General features: G+C 36.6%; 2 pseudogenes; both read left to right on the top strand.

Moving 5' to 3' along the window:
• The first annotated feature begins 3,593 nt into the window (after nt 1-3,593).
• Nucleotides 3,594-3,780, top strand: LOC129249572 (U2 spliceosomal RNA; annotated as a pseudogene).
• Nucleotides 3,781-4,045: 265 nt separating this feature from the next.
• Nucleotides 4,046-4,232, top strand: LOC129249587 (U2 spliceosomal RNA; annotated as a pseudogene).
• The last annotated feature ends 6,917 nt before the right edge of the window (nt 4,233-11,149 follow it).

An 11,149-nucleotide genomic window follows, 5' to 3' on the forward strand; every position in this document is an offset into this window, starting at 1 on the left:
GCTGAATGAGGACAAGACAAAGCATCTCCTGGCAACACTTATAAAGTTTTCGCCTATTGAAAAAATCAGCACCGTTGGCAGCTATGGCTATGTTATAAAATACCCAGTATTCAGCATTGAGACCATCAACCATATCCCTCTGGAAATCAACCTAAGAATAACTCTTGCCAATAGATAGGTGCTACTTCGGGCTCGATAGACAATTGAAAAGCAGAGGCATCTTTCGCCGAACAAAAATCACGCTCTACAAATCTCTCTTCATGCTCGCTAAACATGGATCATGCCTAGAAAAGCTGAGAATGCTATGGGGCTTCGAACAAACAATTTTATTATACGCAATATAGTATCTATGGCACTGATGCACTACTGCATGGTTGACGGGTAGCGAAGAAGAGGAAATAAAGAAATTTCGGCATTAGCTTGAGGAGGTCCATTGAAATGTTCTTTCGGCTCGGCACCGATGGATGAGCAGCATGAGGAAAGGAGGCTCCGAAAGAAATGGACGAAGAAGGGCACGAAAGCGGAAGGGTTCGTAATTCTTCTTAATTTTTTAATATTTTTTAGAAAAGGCTGAAAACGCCTCAATCTGTTTGAAAATAAAACAACAACAAAAATGTAGCTGCAAAGTTCAATTATGGACAAAAAATCTGTTAATTAATTTATTAAAGTATTCAATTTTTAATCATTTTTCATTTGCCAAATAATTTTTACAAATCCAGGAACTGCTTCGAAAAATTAAATAAAATTTATCCAACACTTTTTAATCCCCTTTTTCCAAATCACCTTTATCACGGGTCAGGACTGGTTCCTCAAATATTAGCGTTATTTATTACAAGAGAATACCAAATCATTTAAAAGCAAAGGAGGCACACCCAAATGCTTACATACACCTGTGTTCGCAATAATAGCAGTGCTCAAAAGTCCCGGTCCTAATACAAAGATGGCATTAGTTTTATTGCATTCACCTCGTTTTCAGTTAGTACTAACCTGAAAAAGACAGTTGTTAAAATTTCATGATATTCTATTCATTAGTTCGTGAGTTATTGTGCAAGGAGTGACGCTACTTTTGTAATTTTCTAAACGATGGATCACAGAATTTCGTCTTTTTTATTTACACTGCTTCACGACGACAAAAATATCGTTTAAGCGTAGCAATGGCTTGAGAAGTGTTATGGGGAATCCGATCCATCAGAAACAATAACACTGTGCGACAATTTTGGAAAAATTGTATGTTTTTACCATTTTTTACTGTAATTATGAAAATAATTTTATACGTAACCACCCGTTATACACATTTTCAGATTTTTCTATTTTTGCTAGTATTTTTTCCAGATACGGTTTTCCAATGAATATTGGATGTAACAAAATGTGATCGTGAGTAGTGAAAAGCAAGATTGGTCTCACAAGACTTTTAGCCTGTTAAGTACATAGAAAAGTGGCTAGCACACATTCCAAATAAAAAGTATAAAGAAGGTTGTAGTCTGTCTTATCAGGAAATGTTTGTTTTAGAAATTCCAAAATTTGTTCCCAACGATTTTACTTGTTCTAAGAAGAAAATGAAGGAAAATGGAGTAACCAGGAGGAAAAAGAATATGAGGTAGAAGAAGAAGAGACAGACATGGAATTCTTTACTGATGAATCTGATTACTCTGATAATGATGATGTTGAAATTCAATCATTGTCGAAAAGAGCTCATCTCTAAGGTTTTAGTACGTAAAAATTCTTTATTTTAATAAAAAAATTATAAGAATTCAAGTCTATATTCTTTTTACTTAATCTATTTAATATTTTTACCTACAGAGTTTTTAGATATTTAAAAAAAAATTTAAAGCAGAGTATAAAAAAATTATTTTTATGAAGAAAAATCTTGTTAAAAATTTATTTTTTTAGAAAATAACAAACTTAAAGTTCAGTTTTATGTTTTTATCTTATAAATGACTTTTTTAGTACATTTTGCAACATTTTTGCTAGAAGAAATAGTGAGAAATTTTAATTATTTTCATAATTACAGTAAAAAATGGTAAAAACATACAATTTTTCGAAATTTTGGTATTCAAAATTGCGTATTGAGATATAGGTTCTTCTCAAAATAAGTTTATTTGTACATGTACGAAATTTCTGCATCAAGCTATGACAAAATAAATCGATTAAATCAAACAAAGGTCGATTTATAAGTCAAATTTAGCGTACAGGTAAAACTCCAAAATCTCACGAAAATAGAAAACTTCGAAACGCAATAAAAAAAAAATCGAGCTAACTTTTAAAAACCCAGCGAGGGGTTTGCTATTGAATAGGTATATTTTCTGAAAAAAAGGTCCGGTGCGGTTTGATTTTTGATGTCGCACTGTGTAATAAAACGACTTCAAAAGTGGATGCACAATGCAGTGGACGTCCAAATGAGTCAGTAACACCAGAAAAAAATTAATAAATTTTCATCAAACTTTTTAGTTTGAAAATGTTTTTCTTCGAAAAATTCTGGGTATGCAGTTTTGCAGCTCATTCAGTTACGGTATAATATTGTGCAGGTTTAAAGTGGCTCTAAATTCGCGCTGTGTTTAAGCATTTTATTTTGGGGTTATGGATTTTCTTCCATATAATGAATCAAATCTTTTTACATGTAGAAAATGCACAAGACCACCAGCAAAGAAAAAAGTTTCTGAAACCAATGCAATTTTCGAAGCACTTCATACTTGCACTTTATTATATCAAAGTATTAAGGGGTCCCGGTGATCTAGAATTTTAAAACATCAATTTGTCTTTTTTTTTTTTTTTTTGATATTACGAAAGTATGGGCTTTTAAGAATATATTGTCTAATTTTTTCGTTTTACCAGGTAGAGTAAGATTCGTCACGCGTTCACTCTCAAAACTTTAAACTCAATTATCCCAAAACTACTTTTTTTGGCCTGGTGTTGTCAAAAAAACTATTCAATCGAATCGTCTGAAAGTGTAATTTATTTTTATTTCAATTATTTCGTAATTTTTATTAACAAACAAAAAAAAAAACGATTTTTAGAGTGTCCGCGTAATTTTGTCAAATTTTTTCTTTGTTTTATTCTAGTACGGGACATAGCTATAGATGCTTTCCATTTCAATTCAACCGGGCTATTCGGGTCATGTTCTTCGATTTCGATGTAACTTAAATATGTTGCCCTCTGGTCAAAATAATGAGACACGTATTTTTTTGTTCGCCCGAAAAAAAATTTTTTCAAGAGTTATAGGCAATTTTGTTTTTCGGCTCAAACTCGATTTTTTTTAATTATATAAGAAAAAATTTTTTGAAGTGAAAACTTCTTTAGAATCGTTGGGAGTGATTTGAGGAAAAGTGAAACGAAAAAAGCGACCTTCTTGGCTACGAAGCGTTATATTATATGTTGATATAAAAGTAGCGACGAACTAAATAAAAATAACTTTTATTTTTTCTTGTGATTCGAACCGAGGATTTTGGATCGGAAGCTCACATTGCTAGTCGCTCGGCTACCGCGCCATGCTGTCGTTGTTGGCCTAAAAGTTATTTAGTTACGAAGCGTTATATTATATGTTGATATAAATAATTTTTGTGAGCGTGTAATTCTCAAAAGGGTTTATTAGGTTTATTATTTAAAATGTATTGACTAGGTAGTGTGGTTATCAGCTTAACATCTGATAGATCCTCCATCGGAGGACAGCAAATGTTAAACTAATTTTTGGAAATGGGCGGAGTGTTTTAGGGGCGGCTTGCTCCTTCTCTGCCACGGGCTGACCCGGTATTGCATTACCGCCGGGATTTCAGCTTTGAATAAATACAAGAAAAAATATACTAATACATTTAGCTTTGGTGGGAAGAGCCATAAATTTTTATATGAATACATGTAGACGAAAATGGAATTTTTTTTTTTTTTGAAATTTACATTGTAGGACATTTCTGATTATTTATTGAAAACAGTTTTTTGGCTTTTCTATTTTTGGTTTAGATACTGAAAGTCAGTTTAAGTGAATCGGTATAAATATTTCGTACATTAATTTTTTTTTTGTGAGCGTGTAATTCTCAAAAGGTTTATTAGGTTTATTATTTAAAATGTATTGACTAGGTAGTGTGGTTATCAGCTTAACATCTGATAGATCCTCCATCGGAGGACAACAAATGTTAAACTAATTTTTGGAAATGGGCGGAGTGTTTTAGGGGCGGCTTACTCCTTCTCTGCCACGGGTTGACCCGGTATTACATTACCGCCGGGATTTCAGCCTTGAATAAATACAAGAAAAAATGTACTAATACATTTAGCTTTGGTGGGAAGGGGCATAAATTTTTATATGAATACAAGTGGACGAAAATGGAAGAAATTTGTAAGTCTGTTTCTTCGGTCCGTTTGGGTATTTTTTTTTGACAACATCGAAACCAAAGCATTTGTATCATATTTTATCTATCATAAACCACTCGTATCATTTCGCACCCTAAATACAAAAGGGTCACAACTCAAAATTTTCCAAAACTGAGTTTTTTGCATAAATTAATTCAGAGTACACATTTCTAACTGCTGCAAATATTTCGTTCACATAACTATCTTCTTTAACTGGAAAAATACAGTTATGTCTATTTTTATGTCAAGTGTGTTGCTTTTGCACGATCAATTAAAGAGAATTATTTTTAGTTGCGTTAATGGGCTCAAGAACAGCTGATTACTTTTATTACACATAAAGAGTTTTATTTTGAGTTCTGCCTCTATAACTGTAAAAAGTGATAAATTTCGTGGTATATTATTTTGCATTGTGCCTCTTTAGTTGTGAAAAGTGAGTTCAATTAGGTTAGGGAACTTATAAAATTAAAACATTTTATCAGTTAAAAAGGCACAACTTAAGAAAATATCACTACTTAATCGAAAAAATTTCAGTTAAAGAGTCATAAATCAAAATTTTGTTTTATTTTCGCAAACATAAAATAAAATTGAGAAAAATATAGTAGAACCTTCTTCAATGTTGTATATTTTCATGATGGAACAATATTTTCTTTAAATATTACAATAATTTTTACATAAAACGTTTTTCGTCTCTCCTGAAAATCTTGGTATTTTGAGTTGTGACCCTTTTGTATTTAGGGTGCGATTTGTTGAAATTGAAAACATTGAGGATGAATAATGATAAAATGAAGAAAATAAAATATGAACTTTATAGCAATATTATAATGAACCTATAATTATCCCGCTCCTAATGCTGCTTTCGTCTTATTCTCTCTCACTTTGTTTTACGGAAGGTTTCACTTCTATCAAGTCTAACCGTTAGACTGGTATTTTTTTTTTTTTTTTAAATGCCCATAACTTAGTCAAAAATGAACCGATTTTAACAATTCTGGGTTCAAAATGATCGTAATTGCTTACACGAGCAACTTCATGTAGAAACAATTGCAAAAAAGTAGTTGAAATTTTTTTATTTAGCAAAAAAGAAAAAAAAATTGAAATTTTTTCGAAATTCAATATTTCAAAAAGTCTATTTTTATTTTTTTTATAACTTTTTCCAAATCAAGAGGACATCTCAAACTTCAATTAAGCTGAATGCCCAGTAGCTAAAATGAGTTGTTTTTGAGTAATGAATTTTTGAGTAAAAAACCTGTTTCGCACTTGTTGCTTTTTGCAAAATAAAAAAATTTCAAGTACTTTTTTGCAATTGTTTCTACATCGAAATCGTTCGTGTAAGTAATGATGATCATTTTGAACCCAAAATTATTAAAATCGGGTCATTTTTGACTAAGTTATGAGCATTTAAAAAATTTTTTTTTTATATAATTAAAAAAAATCGAGTTTGAGCCGAAAAACAAAATTGCCGATAACTCTTGAAAAAAAATTTTTTCGGGCGAACAAAAAAATACGTGTCTCATTATTTTGACCAGAGAGCAACATATTTGAGTTACATCGAAATCGAAGAACATGACCCGAATAGCCCGGTTGAATTGAAATGGAAAGCATCTATAGTCAAACTGATTAATAATTTTTTGGTTTTTGTGTTTTAGATGCCAATAGAAAAGCCAAAATGGACAGGTCCAATTTTTCGGGAAGGTCAACTTCAGCGTCATTTTTTAAATTAAAATAAATAAATAATTGGCGCGTACACTTCTGTTAGGTGTTTGGCCGAGCTTCTCCTCCTATTTGTGGTGTGCGTATTGATGTTGTTCCACAAATGGAGGGAACTACAGTTTCAAACCGACTCCGAACGGCAGATATTTTTATGAGGAGCTTTTTTCATGGCAGAAATACACTCGGAGGTTTGCTATTGCCTGCCGAGGGGCGACCACTATTAGAATTGTGTTTTTCTTAATTTTGCTTTCACCGAGATTCGAACCAACGACCTCTCTGTGAATTCCGAATGGTAATCATGCACCAACCCATTCGGCTACGGCGGCCGATTAAATTATTAATATTAAAAAAAAAATTTTTTCATTTTTGTATGTAAAAGAAGTTAAATATTTAAAAAGCCTAAAAAATTTAAATATCGGTTAAATTTTTTTTTGTTTTGTAAAAAAAAATTTTGAAAACACCCTAAACTTTCGAGCTCTCGACCACCGGGATCCCTTAAGCTGCATACACATAATTTTTATAAAAGTTCTATCTACAAAATTTGATATTTTGTTAAAAAAATGTTGGTTTTTTTTTAATTTTGTACAAAATCTAAGACTCTGTGTTATATGGTTTTTTCTATAGTTTGATATATGTTTATAAAAAAAAAATTTTAATTGAAATAAAAAATTTAATTAAATAAAAAATAAAAAAAAATTAAATTAAAAATGAAAAAAATAGTCATAACTTTATAATAAGCCGCGCTGCTATTATTGCATACACAGGTGTATATAGCACTAAATACTTATACACTCAACTCTCATCCAGAGTTTACTTACAAATGTTTCAAATCCTTTCTTTTACACAGCTGACATTGTACTTACACTGGAATGTGTTTGATACACGAGTAACTATTTATAATCTGCATCTGGTCGGACCACTCAGAAAACGGCATAAATTCAAAGAGAGAATGCACCCACTAACCAAACTGACACGAAGCAAAGCTTGGCAAACACTCTGCGCAAATAATGCCACAGACTACCGAAAGGATTTTATATAAAATTGTGCAATTTAAAATGTCACAACACGGATTCTGCACACCATCACGCCGAGCAGCGTAATAGAGGCGGGCAACAAGCACAAGGCTGGCGGACGGGCACAGTGCGGCAACGAGGCGAGTTGAGGGCAACTTGAGTGGCACAAGGCGAAATAAAAAATAAAAATTAAACTTTATTAGAGGAACAACATACCAACCAGCGGCCGAAGGACAATATAGTAAGAGTAACTGTAACTACCTATCAGCATTTCGACGGACGGAAAACACTCGTCGTATAACACAAAGCAGAACCTACGCGAAATAAGTAACACAAAAAAAAAAGAACACCGAGAATGAGAATGAAAATGAAAAGAAATACGCTACACAAACCACAGCAGTGTCAACAGATAGTTGTGCGGCGCATGCATGGGGTGCAGGACGAATTATGACTTGAAGCGCTCAGGCTGAATGCTCAGCTTGCGCGTGTGTTTGTGTGTGTGTTTGTGTGCAAAGCTTCCATCCTATCCACTCTGTCGCGCCAGAGCTCATGCGACTATTTTGTGGCTAGCGTGCCATTTTCCAACATTGCAATACAAATGCAACTAATACGAGCGGTCAGCTGCTCGACTGTGCTTATACATATGTACATGTGTGTGTGTGTGTGTGTGTGTCTATTGCTCATGCTGGCCTTTATATAAATATTCGTACAATACAAACGCGGCGCGCGGCTGTAGAGCAACAAAAGCGATTAAAATAGGTGAGTGCGGTGCGCTGTTGAAGTGGACGAGCCAGGTGGAATAGCCGCAAAGATTTTGCTGCCCTAAAGTTGATGCCTTTCAGGCATTTCATTTTTTTTCTCTCTCCCCTTAGCTGACTGCTGCTGCTGCTGCTGTTTCTGCTACTTTCATGCTTGTCAACATTCCTACGGTTCGGTCCAGTTTGGTTTCTTGTGCAGCTCGTCGTTTGTCGCTTGCGGACACTGTTATGCGCACACACATAAATCAGTGTGTTTGTGTAGGGATTCAAGTGTGGAGTAAATCCACGCCTCTTTTCCAGCTTCACCCTCTAAGATTTGTACACGGTAAGGTTTTTTTTTTGTTTTTGCATAAATTTTGATGAGATTGTAGTTGTAGCGGTGCGACGTCCCGCGACTGGTAATAGATATGGACACGCCACCAAATATGGTCTACCGAGAAAGCGTAGCTCCGTAAGCAAGAAAGGACTAGGATCTCCTTTCAAAGCCAAATAATTTTATAAATTTTGAAGAGGTATATCAGAGCAAGTATCCAACAATGAGCCTCACTGTGTCAGTGTAAAGGTAATTTCCACACTCTGGATGAGATAAATAACTGGCTATGTTCGACCAATACCAGATAGCAATCTGGATCGCTACTTCGCTGCCCAGAAAGCACTTCAATGAATCAGCTGAGCAACTTGCCTGAGGAAATTCAATGTCACTTGGAAGATCGTTTTCGTCTTAGGAAGGAATCATAGATAGACTGTAGCACATGCGGAGAGGCAGAAAGGAATTAAGTAAGGGCTACGGCAGATATATGATCCATGATGATAGAAAAGTTCCGTAAGCGGGTAGTATCAGGCCCGGTAAAAAAGTGAAAGTCAAAATACCTGAACTTTAGCTCAGCGAAAGCAGGGCAACTTAAACTAATTTTCAGCTCTGTTTCCATTTCACCATCTTGCGAACCCCTACGACAAAAGCTACTGGAATTTATATTAAACCTCACCGAATTATGGTTTTGTTCACAGTGGAACATCCTTCGTCACCCCAAAAGGGTACTTATTCAGCAGAGCTTCAGAGCTTTAGACGAGAGTGTTCACGTGTAGCGGCTGCGGATCTTACCCTGGAGCCGTATATCCAAAATATGATCGTAGGTAGCCAAATCAGCCCATAGCGTCGTTTTTGCGGAGGATTCACTCCCAGCATTCCCTGTCCCGTCAACTGAATAGGTACACATTTTCCTGCAATGTGTCCGTGAACTATTTCCATGCAACCGAAAGGGAAGTCACGCATTCCCTGACAAATTTCGCACATGCCATCCATGTATCTAGGGCCCTGATTCGTATAGTCCACCGACAGCGCACCGCCTTGGAGGCAGCCTCTATTAACCCCCTATAACAACAGTAGATCTTCTGCTCGCACCGTGACGATTCTCTGAGCTAGCATCGAACAAATCCAGTTCACTAGCACCCAGTCTACGCCATGCTTACTAATAAAGCTGCACATACCATACTATCAAAAGTGGCATTATCAAACGCCCACTCTATGTCCAAAAAGATGCCAAAGCGTAGCCCCTCCTGCCGATGCCTAGCTCTACCATAACAGTGCCGCTCTACCTTAGCAGGATTTTCCACTTTGATAGGCATGGAAAAAGAGGGTGAATCTTCAGTGACTTCTGACGTATGCGCGATTCGACTAATCGTTCGATACTTTTTAGCATGACATAAGTCATAGGTCTACAACTTTTGGGGCTGGTGTAGTCATCTCTTCCAATCTTAGAGATGAAGGTGACCCTCATCATATTTCAAGAGCGTAGATTTCCTTCAAGGCTGCAGTCACGGGCTCCATGCCTTCATTCATCATGAGAGGATATATGTCATCTGGTTCGGTCGACCAGCCTTTTTCAATAAGTCTGTTGCCGGTCAACGTCTATCTGATTACCTGGAAAGTGAGACTCCATCAGCAAGATGAGTGTCTCACTTTGCCTCCCCGTGAAGGAGCCATAAGATTACCTAAGTGACCCCAGCTATGAGGTTGGATCCCTTTTCAGGATTCGCTGTTACTTACCCTCTTCCATCGGCTACTGATTTTCTCTGCGCGTCACAAAGTCATACTCGAATATCTTGGGCTCTTCTTCAGTGACTTTGCACCTCAATCGTATTGGATTTCCTAAAGTTTTCGGACCAGAAGGGTAAATGGCTGCCCACGCGAAGGACCTACTTGGACTACTGTGATGCCATACAGAGAAAAAAGAAGGAAAACTACCAAACAGGGGAAATGAAGGAAGAGAGGCTTTGGATAGGAGGATGACGACCAATAGTGGCCAACCGCTTCAAGCTACTGAAGAAATTCACCAGGTGTATGATATTTAAACCTGCTATATCCGCCAGCTGCCGTAGCCAAATGGGTTGATGCGTGACTACCGTTCGGAATTCACAGAGAGAACGTAAGTTCGAATCTCGGTGAAACACCAAAATTAAGAAAAACATTTTTCTAATAGCGGTCGCCCCTCGGCAGGCAATGACAATGAAACAACATCAAGACGCACGCCACAACTAAGAGGGGGAGTTTGGGCTGTACGCGCCAATTATTTATATATATATATTAGGCCGGGCCGATTTGTGGGAAGGCAAAAAAATCGCCCATTGCTCTGTGAAAATCATGTTCTAGGGATCAAAATAAGAAACTTTGCCGAAGGGACCATGCCTCTAAAACGAATTCTGATGTCCCCCAATTTGTGGGAGCGATTTTTAAATCGACCCGCCCTAATATATATATAAGCTGACCTAGCAAAAAAGGGAGAGCCCAGATATCTGAATTTTAGCCCGAGATGATTTCACCTCATCCTTCAGACAGCTTCTGCAGAAAGAACTTGTGGCAATCCGAAGTCTCAACGAATGGGTGCCTAACGGACAATGCCCGGAAAGACACCCACAAAATCTTGGAGATGTGGCTTTGTTAACCTCACAAGTTCGCTCGAGCTCACCCTATCTACGCGCGGCCAGAAGGATATCGCGACCTTGCAAGTTTGTGCGCTAACCCAGAGCTGGCTGAGTTGAAGCGATGCCCATCCTTCCAGGAGTAGACAACAGGTTGTCAAGTAAACCCGAATCCACTCATTTCGCGGTGAAACCGTCGCCATGGTCCCCCGTTTCAATGATCCCCTATCCAACTTATCAACCCAGTAGTTTCCGTCTGTGCCACTGTGACTGGGAACCCAAATCAACGTAAAATCGAAGTATTAGTAAGAAGTCGAGAAAGAAGATTTTTGAACGCACCAATTGTGGGCCAATTTCACTATGGTGACAGCACTAAAAAAGTCACTTTCTTTCGTAAAAATCACTTGTCATCGA

The sequence above is a fragment of the Anastrepha obliqua genome, chromosome 5, assembly GCF_027943255.1.
Source record: "Anastrepha obliqua isolate idAnaObli1 chromosome 5, idAnaObli1_1.0, whole genome shotgun sequence".
NCBI lineage: Eukaryota > Metazoa > Arthropoda > Insecta > Diptera > Tephritidae > Anastrepha > Anastrepha obliqua.